The sequence below is a fragment of the Benincasa hispida genome, chromosome 2 (assembly GCF_027475165.1).
Source record: "Benincasa hispida cultivar pf3 chromosome 2, pf3_genome.v1.1, whole genome shotgun sequence".
In the NCBI taxonomy this organism is placed as follows: Eukaryota; Viridiplantae; Streptophyta; class Magnoliopsida; order Cucurbitales; family Cucurbitaceae; genus Benincasa; species Benincasa hispida.
Genome location: NC_143479.1, coordinates 24810835 through 24830156, shown reverse-complemented (window position 1 = coordinate 24830156; position 19322 = coordinate 24810835).

Below are 19322 nucleotides of genomic sequence, written 5' to 3'. Positions count from 1 at the left end.
GTTCGACCAATAACCTTATGTCCCTATAGTTACATCTAACTCAAGTACCACTAATCCCTCTAATGAACATAAGTCATAGTCCTACTATGACTGAGTCCTCTCTTCCAAAGAGAAGTTGTGGCCAGTATGTTCAAGCCCCGAATCAGCCCTTAAGGGAGCAATCTCTCTACTTATCCCTGCTTCGAGAAAGAAGTGAATTTCATCTTATGGATTGAGTTCCCAGCTCCCAGATCAGACAAGTCCTAAAAAAGATAGACATGTTGAGTTGACAATTTGGCCACTCTCGCCCATACTAATCAAAGGACCGCCCTCAAAGGCAAGAGTTCCCAAAACACCCAGGATTGAGGTTGTGTCACCTATGGTCATTTAGGTGAGATGTAAGTCTTTAGTATCAACCGCGTTATATACAGAGTCTAGTCATCTCGTGGTCTAATCTTATACAAACTCTTTGTATAGGACACCCCCGCTTGTACGTCTCCACATGAATAGTCAAGATCTACCATCTGTAGTAGTTTACAACACTTGCAAACCTCTACAAAGCAGGTCGTATCCGTAATGTCACTAGGATCAGGTATCCCACCTTAATCCTTATACTACAGACCTATTTAGGTTATCACTTAAGGCATGATCCACTTGTATATCACATATACATGCTTAAGTTTACATAAGATAACCATGAAGTTTTGTTTATTGGATATGAGTAAATACCATAATGAAATAACAATTATTTTATTCATCAAACAATGTGTATCATTACAAACAACGAGACTCTGGGAGAATTAGGACACTAATCCTAACAATTTATTGATGCGCCAAGGTCTAGCATGGCATGAGTGATAATTCTATCTCCTATCTTACAAGGTAGATTAAACATTTCAGGATCTCTATATTTCTAAGGCATGTCCTTTTTTAACAAAGCGGATACATTTTTGCAAACAATTACTCTATCATCTTCTCTCCCTTTTATTTTCTTATTACATAAGTCTTTTAAGAATTTAGCATACCTAGATATTTGTTGTATTGCATTAAGCAAAGGAATATTAATTTGTACCTTTTAAACATTTCAATTAGCTCATGGTCAATATCTTCTACCTTAGGTTTTGCTAGTCTACTAGGGAAGGGGGCCTTAGGTACATATGGCTCGACATTAGGGGGAGAGTAATTACGTACCTCAAGGAAGATGGGAGATTCCTCAGATTCATTAATCTTGTTATCATGATCAATTACCTTTTCAGGCTTCTTGGGAGTTGGCTGAACTGGGCTAGCTACTTGGGAAGAAGAAGGAATTTCTTTACCACTTCTTAGAGTGATTGCGCTTACATTTGCATGCTCTGATTGAGTAGGGAGCTTTCTTGATGACTTACTCTTAAGCTTTCTTACCATAGTTGCGTGATTTGTGTGTCCAAGTTTGAAAAGCCTTGTCGGGTTTCTTGTTGAAAAGATTTTGTGTCTTGTTAAAATTGTTTTGTTTCTTGTTGAAGTTGTATATTGTCCTTTTGCAAATTGTGTAGTTCTTGTTGAAATTTTAACGAATGGTCAGCAAGAGATTTAACTACATCCTCGAGAGACATACCTGAGGAGCTTGAAAAAGATTGGTTTCAGTTCTCAAATTGCCCTTGGGTACCCCACGGGTGATCTTGCCACCCTTGGTTATAAATTTGCCCATGGGGGCCATACTTCCTTTAGAAACCTTCTATTATATTAACTTGAGGTTGACCTTGTGGCTAAGCTTCCGAAGCATGTCCAACCACTCCACATGCTCCACATGTTTTGATTTGGGGGAGTCCTCATTGAGCAACCTGAGTGAAAAGGAAAACTATATTAGATACTTGAGTTTCAACTCACTTACCTCTTTAGCTTGAACAACATCATATTCTAGAGTCCTTAATCTAAAGTACTGTGATTTCTCCGCCATGGTTGACATTAGTTAACTAGCTTCAATGGGCATTTTGCCAGCTAAAGCTCCACTGATGGCTGCATCAATGTTGCTTCTGTCAGATGTAAGCAATCCTAAATAGAAATACTAAATAAGATATTGGTCAGAAATATGATGATGAGGTAAGGAAGTACAAAGTTGCTTATACCTTTCCCAATACTCATATAAGCTTCCTACCAATTGCTTTATATTATATATTTCTTTTCTAATATTATTAGCCTTAGATGTAGAGAAAATTTTTTCTAAAAACCTTTTCTTAATACCATTCCACGTAGTAATCAATCCGGTCGGCAAGTAGTACAACCAATCCTTAGTCACGTCCTCCAAGGAGAAAGGAAAGGCCCTAAGATTAAGTTGTTATTGCATTACCTCATGTGGGCGCATACCGTCACATACCAAATGGAATTCTTTCGTTTTTTTATATGGGTCCTCAGTTAAATTACCTCAAAAAGTGGGTAAGAGATGAACTAAATCGGGATTCAATTTAAATGGTACTGTAATCTCTAGATATACTATACATAACGGTTGTTGAGTGTAATCCGGTTTGGCAAGCTCTCTTAGAGTTTGCTTCCTTACTTCACCCATAGTGTTTGTTTGTATTGGTTCCTCTTCTTGACTTAATTCTTCAAATTCTCCTTCTTCTCTTCTTATTTTTTCTTTTTGTAGTCTCTCCTCCTCACAGTCGATATCTACAAAAAAATTACAAAGAATATTCCGGGAGGAGCAGGTCATGCACAAAAAGATAGTTCAATCAAACTAACTATTTTTTTGTTGTTTTATTTTTTTTATTTCTTTTTCGAAAAGAAAGGAATTCAAAGATTTTTAAAGGTCAATTGTACGGTTCTCCGATAATAGTGCCAATTTGTTTGGACTAAATAGGTGTTGTAAATTCTATCTTACCCGAAACAAATGAAATTTATAATACTCTAACTACAACTAGAACTAGCACGTAGCAATAGTAGAGTAAGAGGTCGATCCCAAGAGAACCTCTATTAATTGGCCTAAAATAAACTAATTGAATTCCAAAATGCAAAAGATTAAATCTGGGGGGTGGGGGGACTAACTAAGTGAAAAAGCAAGAATTGATATAAGAAATTTATTAATGAGAGAAAGAGATTATGAGATAAAGATTCAATTGAAAATGAAATCTTGGGGATTTTATGTAAACTAGACAATTCTATCATTGACTTAACAAAGAATCATGCAATTAGATTATTCAATAGTTCATTGAGAATAAATTCCTAATGTCATAATTAGTTAATTTGAAAATTAACCATAATCTAGGTCCTGATTTCTTCTAAAGACATTTTAGAATTAATCCCTAAATTGCATTAAACTCATGGGTTTTCTTAACTATTCCAATCTTGAATCAAAAGACTGAAAATTCAAGATTGATTGCATGAACGTTTTGAATTAATAGGTTCTTTAAAGAAAAGAGAAAAAGAAGTCCACATTTTCTATCAAGACTACTAATTCTTGCAACCCTAATTACAATTTTGTTATAGAACTATGTAATTTTTTATACAAAAATTGATTAATCTTGAGTTGTCAATTCAATCTTAATCAATTTTATTCTAAATCTCAGCAAGAACATTCAAAAGAAAGCAATTACATGAAAGAAATTTCAAGGAAAAGTCTCAAGAAAGTGTCAATCTACATAATTCCCCAAGGAAAATGATTACCTACGCATGGATGATGAAATTCTTCAAGAAATCCATTAATAGTTGCATAATTGGTACAAGGATTGAATACAAATTGATTGAATCTCTAAAAAAATTACAATAATAGCTCTATAAATTTGAAATCTCTCTCTAAAAGTTTAAGTTTTTCTTCCTTTTTTTTCGTTGAAAAATAAAACAACAAAATTTATACCAGCCAACATTGAATGCTAAATTGTAGAAAAGATAGGAAGCGTTGGGCTAATATTGCAATGTTGCATTGACGTTTGGTTGTGCAAGGGGCGCACGGGATGAATCGCATCAAAATTCGGAACGTTGCAACGTTGCCCTGTTTTGCAACAAATAGATGCATTATGTCTTCAAACGTTGCTCGACCTTCTTCTATAGTCGTGACACTGAAACTCAATGATGTTACTCGATACTCTATGGCATTTTGGTAATTTTCTGATTCTCTTCAATTCGTTGATTTTCTTGGTCATTTTTTATCTTTTTGACTCAATTTTCTCAAAATGACTCCTAAACGCCTCGAGGACCATTTTGCCTACAAAATTAGCATTAAAAGTAAATAGTCAACATGATTTTGGGAATTAACATAGAAAATATATATCCTTTAAAAACCTAACAACGCCTTTCCCTGTCAGATCCTTCTCCGTTCATCTCTCTCTGGTTGTGGGTGTTTTTCCATTTGTCTACCATCACAAAGCTCATCGCCGTCATTGATTCCTGCCGTTCAGCCATCACCGGACACGTGCTAAACCAGATCTGCCGCCGAGCTGTTCAATAGCACCGTCTGACAGCCAAACATCAACGGAATCTCAGTTTTTGTAAGTTGTTGCTCGTTTCAGGTTCACTTCGGTTTCGGTTCTTATTTGCTTAACAAGTTTTTTATTTAATGTTTTGTCCTTCTTGGCATGGAAAGGTTGTTTAGGAGTTCTTGGAGGAATTTATGTTGCTATCCAGCGTGGTTGGAGTTCGATTGTAGTAAGTTTTTGTAAGAATTGTGGTCTTGAACCAAGCCACACCTTCGATAAACTATTTTGGGGTTGATTGCTTGAATTGATGGAATTGGACCCTAAAGGTTGAATTAAAATTTAGATTTTTGTTGTAGGTTTTGATTTGAGTTTTCATTATTGATTGATTGCTTGGTAAGAAATATTTGGGCATAAATCAAGGTAAGCGATTTATTATCGATTCGTCCTCGAATCCAAGTTGGTGTTAAGTATGTGATTGCATTAAATGCATGATTCTGTATGTAAATCAAACTGTTATGACTTACTATGTTGGACTGTTGGGAGTGTTATGGAGATATATGTTTGTACTACGAAAAACATGTTATTTGTTTGAATGTTGTTATGTTTGTTTGATGGATGGATGGTTGGGACCATTCTGGAGACCCTTAAGCATGTTCTAAGTTCATGACTGTATGCTTATGACTATGCTAGACTGTTAATGGCTATTAGGGTTCTTATTGGACTAGGTACATCGCGTGTTGTAAGCCTTCGAGTTCACATCTTACGCCTATGTTAAGGTGATGTTCCTTTAGGATCACCACTTATGCTCATGACTGTGATCTTCCAAGATCACTACTAATGAAAGCGTGCCTTCGAACGCACCTCTTATGTCTACATTTATACCTACGATGTGTAATGTATACTTGAGTCCCGATAGGAAGGCTAACAGTTTACCTATTGGGCTTAGTAGTAAGTCGCTTACTTGGTATGATTATACTCATTCTTTTTTCTTTCTATTTTTTTTTTCCAGGTAAAGGTAAAGATAGACTGGCGAATGACCAAAGGGATCCATGATCCAGCATTGGGACTTGTATCGCCTCCGCACTCATTTTTTTCTCAAATAAACATGATTTGGTTTAGGAGTCTAGCATTAAAAACTTTTGGTTGATCCATTTATTCATTTGATTAATTTTGTTTATTTACCTAATTTATTCTAAATTAGAGTCAGGGATACCCCAAACTGTGTTTTTAGGATGTTATTATTTTAGAGCTTGATTTAATCAAATAAAATTTTTATCTCTTTTATTTAATCTTTCCTCGAGAAATATATTGACAAGCCTATACATGCATGTAGTAGCATCCTTAGAAGTATCATAGAAGGTTGGATCGTTACTGTGCCCTAACAAATTGAACAAAAATGGTTAATCACTTATGAACAAAAAAAGAAAAAAAAGGCTCCATAAAGGGAAAGGAAAAAAGTAGAAGTAAAAAGAAGTATGAGAATATATGAATGACAAAATAAGAATAGTTGAAAATTTTATGAAAAAGAGGAATACAAAATTAAATGTAGCAAAATATGTACCTCCGTGAAGTGACCATCAAAACAAACCTCCAACTACAATTCTATAACCACTCTTTCCTCTTCTGCCCACAGAGTGAAAATTATTTTATGTTTTTATTTTATAATATTCATTTCCTAAACTTGGAATAATATAGGCCCCGTTTAGTAACCATTTAATTTTTGTTTTTGAAAATTAAGCATATGGACACTATTTCCACCTCCAAGTTTCTTCTTTTTTTTTTTTTTTTTTTTTTTATCTACCTTTCACCAATGGTTTAAAAAACAAGCCAAATTTTGAGAACTAGAAAAAATAGCTTTCAAAAAATTATTTTTGTTTTTGGAATTTGGCTAAGAACTAAATCATTGTATTTAAGAAATATGCAAATTATTGTAAAAAAATATGGATGAAATAAACTTAATTTTCAAAAACAAAAACAAAAAACCAAATGGTTACCAAATGAGGCCATAGTTTTTGAAAATTATTTTCTATTTTTATTTTACTTGATTGACATGTATGTGTTAGGGTTGATGCCCAAAATCTCGTGGATTTTGTAGTTTGTAAATTATTTAGACACGAATTATTTATTTAATAAAATAAAATGTTATTTTATTTGACATTTAGTTTGCATTAACCCAAATCCAATAAACTAAGATTTGAGGTTATTTAATGTAGCTTAAACATGTATGTGGTTGACATACAAGTGGATTATGTTTAAGTAATAACCTAAATGGTCTGTAGTATATAAATAAGGTAAGGTACCTTATCCTTGTGACACTGCGGATACGACCCACTTTGTAATTGTTACAATTGTTGTAAAATATCATAAATGATCTGATCCTGATCATTCACGTGGAGACCTATGAGAAGATGCATCCTATACAAAAAGTTTATATAAGACCGGACCACGAAATGATTAGTCTCTCTTTATAACTCCGTTACTTGAAGAGACTTACATTTCACTAGAATGATCATAGGTAACTTGACCTTAATCCTAAGTGAGTTATGAACTCTTGCGTATGAGGGTGGTATTTTAATTTCCATGGGTGAAAGTGGCCAAATTCGTCGACTCAATATGCCTACCATTTTGGGGGTCCTAGTGGGGAGCTGGAAATGCAGCTGCACAAAACGAAATTCGTTCATTCCCAGTCATAAGGTAAGTAGATGAATTGCTCTTTTAATGGATAGTTCCGAATCTTGAACAATGAGGTATCTTACCCTCTCACTGGCCAGAGAGGGGTCTAGTTTATAGTTGAACTACAACTAATTGTTTATTAGAGAGATTAGTGATACTGAAGAAGTTATATGTAACTATAGGGGTAAAACAGTAATTTACCCAGGTGTAGTTACGAGCAATTTGTGAAAGATCAATTTACTATTGATTGGTTATATCCATGGACACAGAATATATCTACAGTGTGAAGAGTGCAATTATCGGTCTTTAGTAGAGTGATCAGCAGTTAATGAATGTTTATTAATTTAATTAAAGAGTTTAATTAATCAATCTTGTATCATTGAAATTTCTAATTTGTAGGTCCATAAGGTCCCTTTGCTAGCTCAATAAGGTTAAATAAGAATCAATTAATTTTGGATTAATTTGAATTGTTCAAATTAATTAAAGAAAAATAATTGTATGAGATGCAATTAATATAATGTATATGAATACACTATAATATAAAGTTTAATGAAAGAGATAAATTTTTTAATATGATTTAAATATTAATTATATGAATGAGATTCATATAAAACTATAGGTTAAAATTAATATGAATGTGATTTATATTAAAACTATAGGTTATATGAGAGAATATAAAGTTATATTATATTATATATGAGAGAATATAAACTATAGGTTATATTATATGAGATATTATACAAAATTTAATTGATTATATTATTCTTTTATATATGGGAGTTATTCTATGTGATGAAGGGAGTTATAAAAATAACTCCACTCATTCTCTCATATACAGGAACACAGAGAAGTTTTGGTATATACATGAAACATAGTGTGTGAAGATTTGAGCATTTCTCCTTCTCTCAAGAACTCTCTCAAGAATTTCTTCCAAATCTCTCACCAAAATTAAGTAGACGAGCCCACAACTCCGTCTTGATTCTTACCTTGAGAATAGCCCAGGAAGGCTTTGGTGGTGGTGTCCAAGAAAAGTTCTTTGGTCTTGTTGTGTTCGTGAAGAAGATCTCTGTTCGTGACTTTAGGAGAGGAGCACGTGAAGAATGATTTCTTCAAGGGTAAGTGTATACTCTTTCCCTTCCTTTATGTGTAATCAATTTGGAAAGCATGCTTAGAATTTAGATGTTTATCCTCATCGTTATGTAATTCCTCTATTTTTAAGTTACTTTCCTTAAACAAATTCGTTGACACAAAGACGGTCACTCGCTTTCGCATTGGGATTCGATTCCTTCAGTATGATATATCATGGACAATATTAGATAGAATTTAAGGACAAAAAAGAGTTAAAAATTCTTCTCTCATAACTCCTTTTAATATAGAGATAGAGATTAATTCATAGCTATTATTGGTCGTGCTTTATAGTAATTTAATAAATAAAAATAATTTTCTTAACCAAACATAAGAGTATTTTGATGGTGTTGGCATTCAATATGTGGAAGCAATTAGGATCTTAAGCACTCTAATTCCATCAATTTTAGCATAGATGCATGCAAGTTTATAAACTAAAAAATAGGGTTTTGAAGATATACCTTTGAAGAACTTCAATCTTCAAATACAGCTTGAATCTTTACTCCAAATGTTAGTAGACCACCACTTAATCTTTCATACTATCCTCTAGGATCTTAGTTTGGGTGGTGAAACCCAAAATGAGTTGGAATTAAAGGGAATATTTTAAAAGAAATATCGGTTCTTGGTTCCAAGGTTGAAGAACACTTCCTCAACCAAAATTTCAGAAAATTTTATTTTGCATCCCCTTCTTTCAACAAATTGGAGTGAGGTTTTGTTCAAATCCATCAAGTAATACCTTTACCTAACATGATGACACCTCAAATATTTAGGCTAAATGGAATATTTGGTGTTCAAAGTGGGAATAACCCACTTAATGAAATTTTCATAATTTTAAATTGAATTCAAAATTTAATTTTAAATTCTGAAATCTAAATTTTAAAATTAATATGAAATTATAATTTTATATGTTAATTCAATAATATTATATAAAATTTCATTAATTTTATACAAAAAATAGTTCAATAATTAATTCCAAATAAAATTAATCCTTAATAATTAATTATATTAATTTAATATCAAATATTTATTTAATTATATTAATTTAGTATCAAATATTAAATTAATTAAACACTAATTCCTAACATGAAACCCTATTCATGTAATTAATATTTAAAATCAAATTTAAATATTATCCAATTCTCCAATTTCGTTTAATTTGATAGTTAAACGTATAATCGTATCGTAAATAATTATTGATTTCCTTAATTCGAATTTGAACGCTCCAAATTTACTCATCACACTATTCTAATAAGATTTAATCCGTTTGTGAGCTAGTAAGGGACCTAATGGACCTACAAATCATGGGCTCCAACGATCCGAGATTAATCGGCATGTATAATGTTTGACCGAAAATTTAAAGTTTTAATTGTTATTTTTTTTTATAAATGTTTTTAGGGACCCCAAGCAAAGTTCTGGTTTGTTTTAGTTACTCATATTATAAATAGTTTTGAAGTTGTCATATTTTTTTTTTTATAGTCTGATTGTGAACAGATACATTTAAATTATAGATTCAATACATTCTTTAAATATTTTTAAAATTATTTAATTATTTCAATTTCAAAGCTTGTCAAACTTGATTATTAGTTATAATTACAAGTGCATATATAATCCTTAAACTTTTATATGACATCTGTGATACTTTTGTATGTGAGGGATTGTGAAAGAGAAACCGTAGATGGAATAAGTTGGTGAGAGATTTAAATGACAGTTAAACTGTTATATCACTATTTTATTTTGGTATGTACTTGAAAATAAACTCTACAGGAAATAATAAATGACTTTTTCATATTATTTGACAATTATTAAAATTAAACTTAGGAGCAATTGTTATTAAATTAAATAACATACTATTGTAACAATTAATTTATATAATTCCATACAAACAGTAAACTTGTTTGTAATTTGAAAGGTTGAATCATTTGAAATTTTACTATTGAATATAATTAAAGGTAAATTTATAGAGTGTATTTTTTTAATGAAATAAACCAACAACAAAAATTATGATGCCCATGAAAGGTCGTGCAATTAATGTTTATTTTATTGCATATTTTAATTAAATGATATAATACAAAAATTTATAAATAAAAATGTTTTTTTTTAATAATTTAACAATATTTAACAAAATTATAATATATACATTTACTCGGATCTCAAAATTTAACAAAAGTATCATACATTTAAGGATGTTTTTAAATATAGAAAATGAATAAAAATATTTACAAAACATAGTAAAATTTTAGAACTATCAATGATAGACGTCGGTGACATTGTTAGACACTGATAGAAGTCTATTAGTGTATCAATGTCTATCACTCATAGTTATAAAATTTTGTTATATTTTGTAAATATTTTCAGCAGTTTTACCTTTGAAATAATTTTCCTACATTAAATTATAAAATATAAAATTATGAAAACATAATAAAGAGAATAATATAAAAATCCTAAACAAATCAAATAAATAAATCTAAAAGAATTATTTAATTAATCAAAATGAAGATCCCATGGCCATGTTGAACTAGTGAATGCAAGAAAGAGTGTAGAACAAATATGGATATTGGATTACACCACATTTGGCATGTCATCTTATCAACTATTTTCAACAAAAATCCTAAAACTTTGAAGGAGATTAACAAAAGTTTGAGTTTGAGTTGAAATCCAAAGGTAGCCCGTTGATGTTGATGGTTCGAATTTTTAGCCTTATCTCTTTTGTCTCAATTCCAAGCAATGAAGAAGAATGTTTGTGCTCTTTCGCCTTGATCTTCATCTCAACTATTATCATCTAAAGAGGGGGAGTTTGAATAGTGAGATAGTGAAAGAGAAAGGGGGTGGTGGGGAGTAGGAGTAGGAGTGCAACAAAAAATCCAAAAATCCAAAAACAAAACCAATCTAAATTGATCTAATTGTTTGATTTGGTTTTTTAGTATAAAATTAGACATATTGATTTGTATTTGGAGAGAACAAACAAATGTTGATTTGGATTTTTTTTAAATTGAACAACCAATCAAAACCGAACTGAACTGACTGTATGTATATCCACTTAAAACAAGCTCTAACATTAAGCATCTTTTAGTATTTTAGTTATTATGGTATATATAAATTTCTTGTTTAGAAGAAAAAATCCATTATTATGATGCTAGTATGTTTTTCTATTTAAAAAAGTACCAAGAAAAAAATAAATAGATCCAATTTTAATTTAAAATTATGAAAAAAAACCAATTCAAAACTTGAAATAAAAATAAAAATTTGAAAGAAAAAAGAAAATACCGAAAACTAAATTGATAATAAATCGAACCAAATAAAAATCAATTTATTGGTTTGATTCTTTATTGGACATTGGTTTGGATCCTTTCTTTGTAAAATCATTGGTTTGATTGGTTTTTGGTTAATCTCAAAATCTATAAAACTGAACCGACTATCACGGAAGGAATAAGGGAAAAAAGAAAAGAAAAACCGATCAAATTTAGCAAAATAATCTAATGTAACCTAAGTAACATCTATTTTGCAATGATGCTTCAGTAAGACAGGACAAAAGCCACCATAAGGTGACCAATACCCCTTCACTGAAATGAGACTATCTCAACCAATAGACAGAACAACTCCTTGTTACTGTAACTATCAGTCACCATTGTTCGGTCCAGAAATTGTTAAACTCGCTTAACATTTCTTGTAAGTGTAACCCTTCATTTTAGATTCTAGAGTTCTGCCCCAATGAGTCAACCATAGGGAAAAATCAATTGGGAAAAAAACTAAAGTAACCCTTATATATTTCTGGAGTTTGAATAAAACGTCATGCAAAAATGTTATCCACAGAGGGACACTCAAGGTGCAACAAGGTCGTGCATGAGACTTTACTTCAAACTAATGAGAGAGATCGAGAGATGTGTTGTCACACATCCCGCTCCCACTTACTATAAACACTCTCTCCATTCACCTTGATATTGAATTATACAAACACCATCTGTAGGGAGACACTCAAGGTACCTCGAGATCGAGTATAGATCTCATGGTGTGAGCTTTTAGGGAGAAATGTGAAGAGGATAAAATGAAGTATCATATATCTCATTTTCCTTCCACTGAGCATTTTACCTAGGGTTAATTAACTTAGGAAAATTAGACTAATGATTTTAACTAAGTGATTGTTTAATTTACCCAAAAACAACATTTGATTTGGATAGTTAAATTTTTTTTATTAAGGTTCATTAAACACTTCAACTAACCAATAATTGCATGCTTGTAACAAATCTATCTAATTCACTTTTCTAGGCCAGTTCCTAGGTAGGGGTGTTACGTTTCCGTCAACTTAAATACCCCAGCCTAGACAGAACTAGCCTTAGACAAAAAGTCTCTTATAAATACATTTGTTACATGTTAATCTTTTAATTAAAACAATTTGATCATATTAAACTGATTAAAAAGATTAAACTAAATTTTTAATCTCATTAGAAATGTGATCTTAGGTCTATATGATTCAAATTTTAAAACTATTTTAAAAAATGAATTTAACCCTATGGTTTACATGCAATTCTGATTTATCGATTTTAATATCTAATTTCATTTTGTTATAACAATTATAAGCAAATGAAATAAATTAAAATCATACATTGCATCCATTGACATACTTAATAAATTATAACAATTATAAATTACCTAAGGTAATGTCATACTTCATGCAATTTTATTTCATTACTAACATATATAACACTTATATAATAAGGTAATGAAATAGTTAATAACATATTTCAAACATACCATCATACTATATTTTATAACTATTATAATATAAATGATGCATGTATATGTTATTAATGCATGCATACATATATTATAACACTTATACTATATGATGTATGAGCATGCTATAAAAAAATAAATTATACAATTGAACATATATTATAACATTTATAATATAAATAATGCATGAAATTAAATGCATAACCTATGGTGGGATTTTATACTATATGACATACATTATGGCATATAATAATAAATTTTAAATCATACATCACATGTATAATTTAAAAGCATTTAATGGATCGGGATTGGATACCTAAAAAAAAAAAAAAAAAGGAAAGAAACTAAGTATTACAAATTAATAGTCATCCGGTTCGAAATAGGTGAATCAAATTACGGACATATAACCTATAGGTTAATATTGTATCCAATAGAATATAACCCATAGTTTCATTCTCTCAACAACAAAATTTAATATAAATCCCATTTATAATAAATTTAATTATATGAATCCAATTTACATAATTAATCTTTGAATCATATTCAAATATTTATTTTCTCTCAAATAAATTTTATAATGTATCAAATACATTATAGTAATTATATCATATATAATTAAATTAAATTAATTATATCACATATAATTAATTTCCTCAATTAATTTGAATAATTCAAATTAATTCAAAAAGGTTGATTCTCATTAATTCCTGTTGAGCTACAGAGGGGACCTTATGGACCTGTAGCTTGAAGCTCCATCGATACGTGAATAATTAATTCAACTTCTTTAGTTAAATTATTTAATTAATTATTTACCATTCGTTAACTATCGGACACTCCATTAAAGACGGAAAACTGCACTCTTCGCACTATAGATATATTTCTGTGTTCATTAAATATAACCTATCAACAGTACGATGACCTTTCATAAATTGCTCGTAAGTACAACTAGGCCAAAATTAACGTGCTTCTGTAGCTACATCTTACCCCTTAAGTACCATTGATCCCTCCAAGGAATAATAAATTATAGTCCAACTATGACCAAACCCCTCTCGATCCAAGAGAGAGTGTGACGCCACATTGTTCAAGTCTCGGAATTGGTCTTTAAGGAAGCAATTTATCTATTTACCCTGACGTTGGAAAGGAGTGAATTCATTCTTGTGTAGCTGTGTTCCCAACTCCCCAATCAAACGAATTGTTAAAATGGTAGGCTTATTGAGTCAGTGACCTAACCACTTTCACCCATACAAATCAAATGATCGCCTTTATAGGCAGAAGTTCACAACCCACTCAGGAATTAGGTTGTGTTACCTATGGTCATCCTAGTGAAATGTAAGTCTCTATTATGAACGGTGTTATATAATGAAACTAGTCATTTCATGGTCCAATCTTATACAAACTCTTTTGTGTAGAATACCCCTGCTCACATGTCTCCACATGAATGATCAGTATCACATCACTCGTAGCACTTTACAACAGTTGTAACATCTACAAAACGGGTCGTACTCGTAGTGTCACCAGGATAAAGTATCAAACCTTATCCATCTACTATAGACCGTTTAAGTTATCACTTAAACATGATCCACCCCTATGTTTCTACATACATGTTTAAGCTACAAGATAACCTTGAATGTTAGTTTATTGGTTTGTGGATTAATACAACGTTAGTTTATTAGTTTGTGGATTAATATAACTGACTGTCAAATAAAACATCACATATTTTATTAAATAAATAAAATGGTTGTACAATAAAATTACAAACTATAGAACCCTAGATTTAGGGCATCAACCCCAACATTCTTCCACTTGATCTAAAGCTAGTGGAGTACAATATAAAAGTCAAACTAATATACAAAGTACACAAAACAATAAACTAGAGCATAACACGCCCGATATAAATCTCCCACTGGCCCTAGTCTAAACGTGGCATGTCCTATAGACCCATACTCCATAGGTGACCCTCAAACACCTTAGCTATGAGAGCCTTTGTAAATGGATTAGCAACATTGTGCTCCAAAGTTATCTACGTGACGATCATGTCCCTTCGATGCACAATCTTTCAAATGAGATGATACTTCTGCTCTATATGGTTCCCGCGCTTGTGATATAATATCAAGAGAAACATTATATGCAAAAATGTTGTCAATAACTACATAAGTTCGGTTCCATCTTTTTCTTGTATTGAAATCTCATTATTATCTTTAGGTATTTCACTTTCCTCACTAGTCATGTCATGAATTTCTTCATGGGTATTTACATCTTCAACCAAGTCTTCTTAAATACTAATTATTTTTTTTTTTTTGGAGGATTTTTATCTTTGAAACCCACTGGTCTACCAAACTTCTGCCATATTTTAGACTCATTAGTGATAACTTGCTGTGTTGGGATATCAATTTTCGATGAAACATTTGTAGCTGGTATATGTGACTTACTTCTTTTGCATCTACAAATGCATTTGGTAACTGATTTGCTATATTTTGAAAATGAATTATCTTATGAACTTCAAGTGCATATTAATCTGTATGAGGATCTAAATGAGACAATAACGATGCATTCCATGTAAATTCTTTTTCCAACTTCTTAATTTCTCCCTCTAATGTTGGAAAATTTGTCTCATTAAAATGACAATCAGAAAATTGTACAGTAAATATATCACCTGCTAGGGATTCAAGATATTTGATAAGTGATGGGGAAATCATATCCAACATAGATTCCTAACCTCCTTTGAGGACCCATCGTAAAACGTTGTGGTGGTGCAATTGGAACATATATTTCACATCCAAAAATTCTTAGATGGAAAATATTTGGCTCATAGCCATAAGCTAATTGTAATGGCTAGTACTTATGATAAGATACTAACTTAATGCGTGTAAGTGACACCGCATGCAAAATAGCATGTCTCCATACATATGTAGGAAGCTTAACTCTCATAAGTAATGGTCTTACAATTAATTGCAAACGTTTTATGAACGATTTTGTTAAACCATTTGGTGTATGAATATGACTTACAGGATGTTCAACACTTATCTCAATTAACATATAATAATTATCAAAAGCTAATTCACCAGCACTATCAAAACGAATGGTCTTAATTGTATAATCAGGAAATTGTGCTCTTAACTTAATTATTTGAGCATGTAATCTTGCAAATGCAAGATTTCAACTCGATAATAAGCACACGTGTGACCATCTGCTGGATGCGTCTATTAGTACCATAAAATATCTAAATGGTTCACTTAGTGGGTTAATAGGTCCACATATATCATCATAAATTCGTTCTAAAAATGAAGATAATTCAGTCCCCACTTTAACTAGTGATGGTCTAATGATTAATTTGCCTTGAGAGTAAGCATCACATGATAATTCATTAGATTGAAGAATCTTTTGGCTCTTCAATGGATGTCCATTTGAATTCTCAATAATTATCCTCATCATTATAGACCTTAGATGACCTAATCGACCTGTCAAATTGTAAATATGTTTGGATTCATGAACTTCAAGTTCATTGTTGCATATGTTTCAATTACTCGTATGTGAGTATAATATAATCCAAAAGATAAAACACTCTTCTAGTATACATTTTTCATATGAATAGATATGATATAAAGATACTCCATATTATTCTTTCTATCAGTCTAAATATGATAATCATTGCAACGTATATCTTTAAAACTAAGTAAATTTCTCTTTGATTACTAGAGAACAATGCATTGTCAATTGTAAATTATGTTCCTCTTGAAAAAATAATATTTTCTTTTTCAAATCTTCAATCAGGTTTGCAGAACTTGATATTGTATTAACTTTTTACTTCCAGCATTGTCAGTTTGGAAAAATATTTTCTACTTGTAAGTATCGTATGTGTAGTTGCACTGTTTGCCAGACAGTTTGGAAAAATATCTTCTTTACTCATTTTTTGGTCACCCAACATATGAAAATGATCCAGGTTTCTTCATTAAAAGAAAATAATTACAATAAGAAAAACAACATTAAATCTAGATATTTTCAAAGTCAAAGGAAACACTTGATGTTCTATCAATTCTGCTGATTTTTTCTTTAGAAGATTCAAAGAAATCCGTCATATCCAAATTTGTCATGTGGGATGGGTTAAATATGTCATTATCCTAGTATGCAAAATTTGTTTCCACATTTTTTTCTTTTCCTTCAGAGATGCTTGATAGAGATCAACTAAGTACTTTGATGTACGATAAATACATGACCAATACCCAGTAATTCCGCATCGGAAGCATTCATTTTCAAGAATTATTATCTTATGGAGTTTTTCTTTTCTTTGTGATCATCATTTTGTGTACTTCTTTTGAAATTTGAATGATTAGAACGAACACCAAGAAAATAATAATTATTTCTTCCTCTATCACGATTATAACCTTGACTGCAACCACAACCTCGACCATGATTATTAACATTCACAACATTCACTTTAGGGAATGGTGTTGTTCCAGTTGGTTAAGATTATGATTTTTCATCAACAATTATTAACATTTATAATATTCACTTTAGGGAGTGTTGTTGCTCTAGTTGGCTGAGATTCATATATATATTTTTTTAATCAATAACTCATTATTTCGTTTAGCCACGAGAAGATATCAGATGAATGTACAATACTTTAAAATTATTTCTCTCCATATTGCTACTATGGGAGCTCATCCGAAATGTAGAAAAATGTCTTCTCTAACATATCGATTTAAAATTTTGGAGCCTCAAGTGCATCTATTTATGACAAGCTTTAAGAAAAAAAAATTATTTTCTGATGATCACATTTTTATGGCATCCAGGTATATTTTGGCATCAAACACTAATGACAGATAATTATCATCATTAACATCAAATGCTACAAATTCTATTTTTTATAATATTTTTCATAGTAACACCTATAAAATATTATATGTATATTAGAAATTTAATATGTATCAAATATGTAAAACAATATTTAATTTATTAATTGTAACAGAGAGAGAAAGACCGACATACCTTTAGGACCTACATTTAGAGAGAAAAATGATAGGAGCTCATGTTGATAACGTGTTGTGAACTTGAGAAGTACAACGGAATATGGATACCAATAAAATATAATATTAAAATAAATATAATATAATTAAGAATAAATTAAATTAATATTAGAATAAATTAAACATAATATATAAAAAAGCAAAATAAAATAAATTAACAAAATATGAACTAAGGAATTTCTCTAAAATCTCCACTTTCTCCAATTTTTATGGAATTTGCCTAATATGTGTCTCTTCCAAAACCCACCAAATACCGCGATAATTTGACAAGTAGGAGGTGAATTACATGGACACGAATAATGTATAATATTGAGGGCACATGATCAACACTTAATAAAGGCATGACACAAGATCAATAAACACTAAATATGAACATTTAATGATATCTATTATCATAATATTTATAATAAAAAACCGATTTTCTTTTCTTCTTTCTTTCTTTATTGCCAACCATGTACATTGGAAAAATCAATCTGCCTTAATTGCCAACACTATAATAGTGTAAAAGTACAAATTTGCCATCAACATAATAATATAAAAGTATATAAATGGAAGGGCAAAAGTGGTACAAAAAATTTCGCTTCATCTAGCCTTTCATATATATTGTAGATTATAATTTAAAAAAAAAATGGTTTGGATCTTATTTCTTTGAATAACATTCTATCTTGGTCCCTAAACTTTTAAAAATATCTATTTTAGTCTTTAAATTTTAAATATTGTTTTATTTTGATTCTTAAACTTTTAATATTGCTCATTTTAGTTCCTAATTTTTTTTAAAATTGCTTATTTTGGTCCTTGTTATATTAAGATTTTGTTTACTCTTCAACAAAATGGCATAGTGATTTGTATTTTTAGATGATTAGACTACCAAATAAGTTAACAAATCATTTTTGAAATTTAGGCCCCATTTGACAATTATTTGGTTTTAATTTTTATTTTTGAAAATTAATTAAGTATATAGACATTACTTTCACCTTCAGATTTCTTCATTTGTTATCTACATTTTACCAATTATTTAAAAAACCAAACCAAAATTTGAAAACTAAAAAAATTAGCTTTTAAACAATTATTTTTGTTTTTAAAATTTGACTAAGAATTCAATCATGATACTTAAGAAAGATGTAAATCATGGTAGGAAATGGGGAGGAAATATGTTTAATTTTCAAGAATCAAAAACAAAAAATGAAATGGTTACCAAATGAGGTCTTAGAGTTTCGATTTTGAATAAGTGGGAAAACGAGAGAATTTAAAAGAAATTTTTAGTTCAAAATTTTGGTGCGTTGGTTATTAACATTTTACTTCAATTTCATCTTATTTAATACATCAGAGCCTAATCATTAAAAAATATAAACTCTCTCACATTTATGTCGAAAGAGTTAACATAATTTTAATAATAGGGACT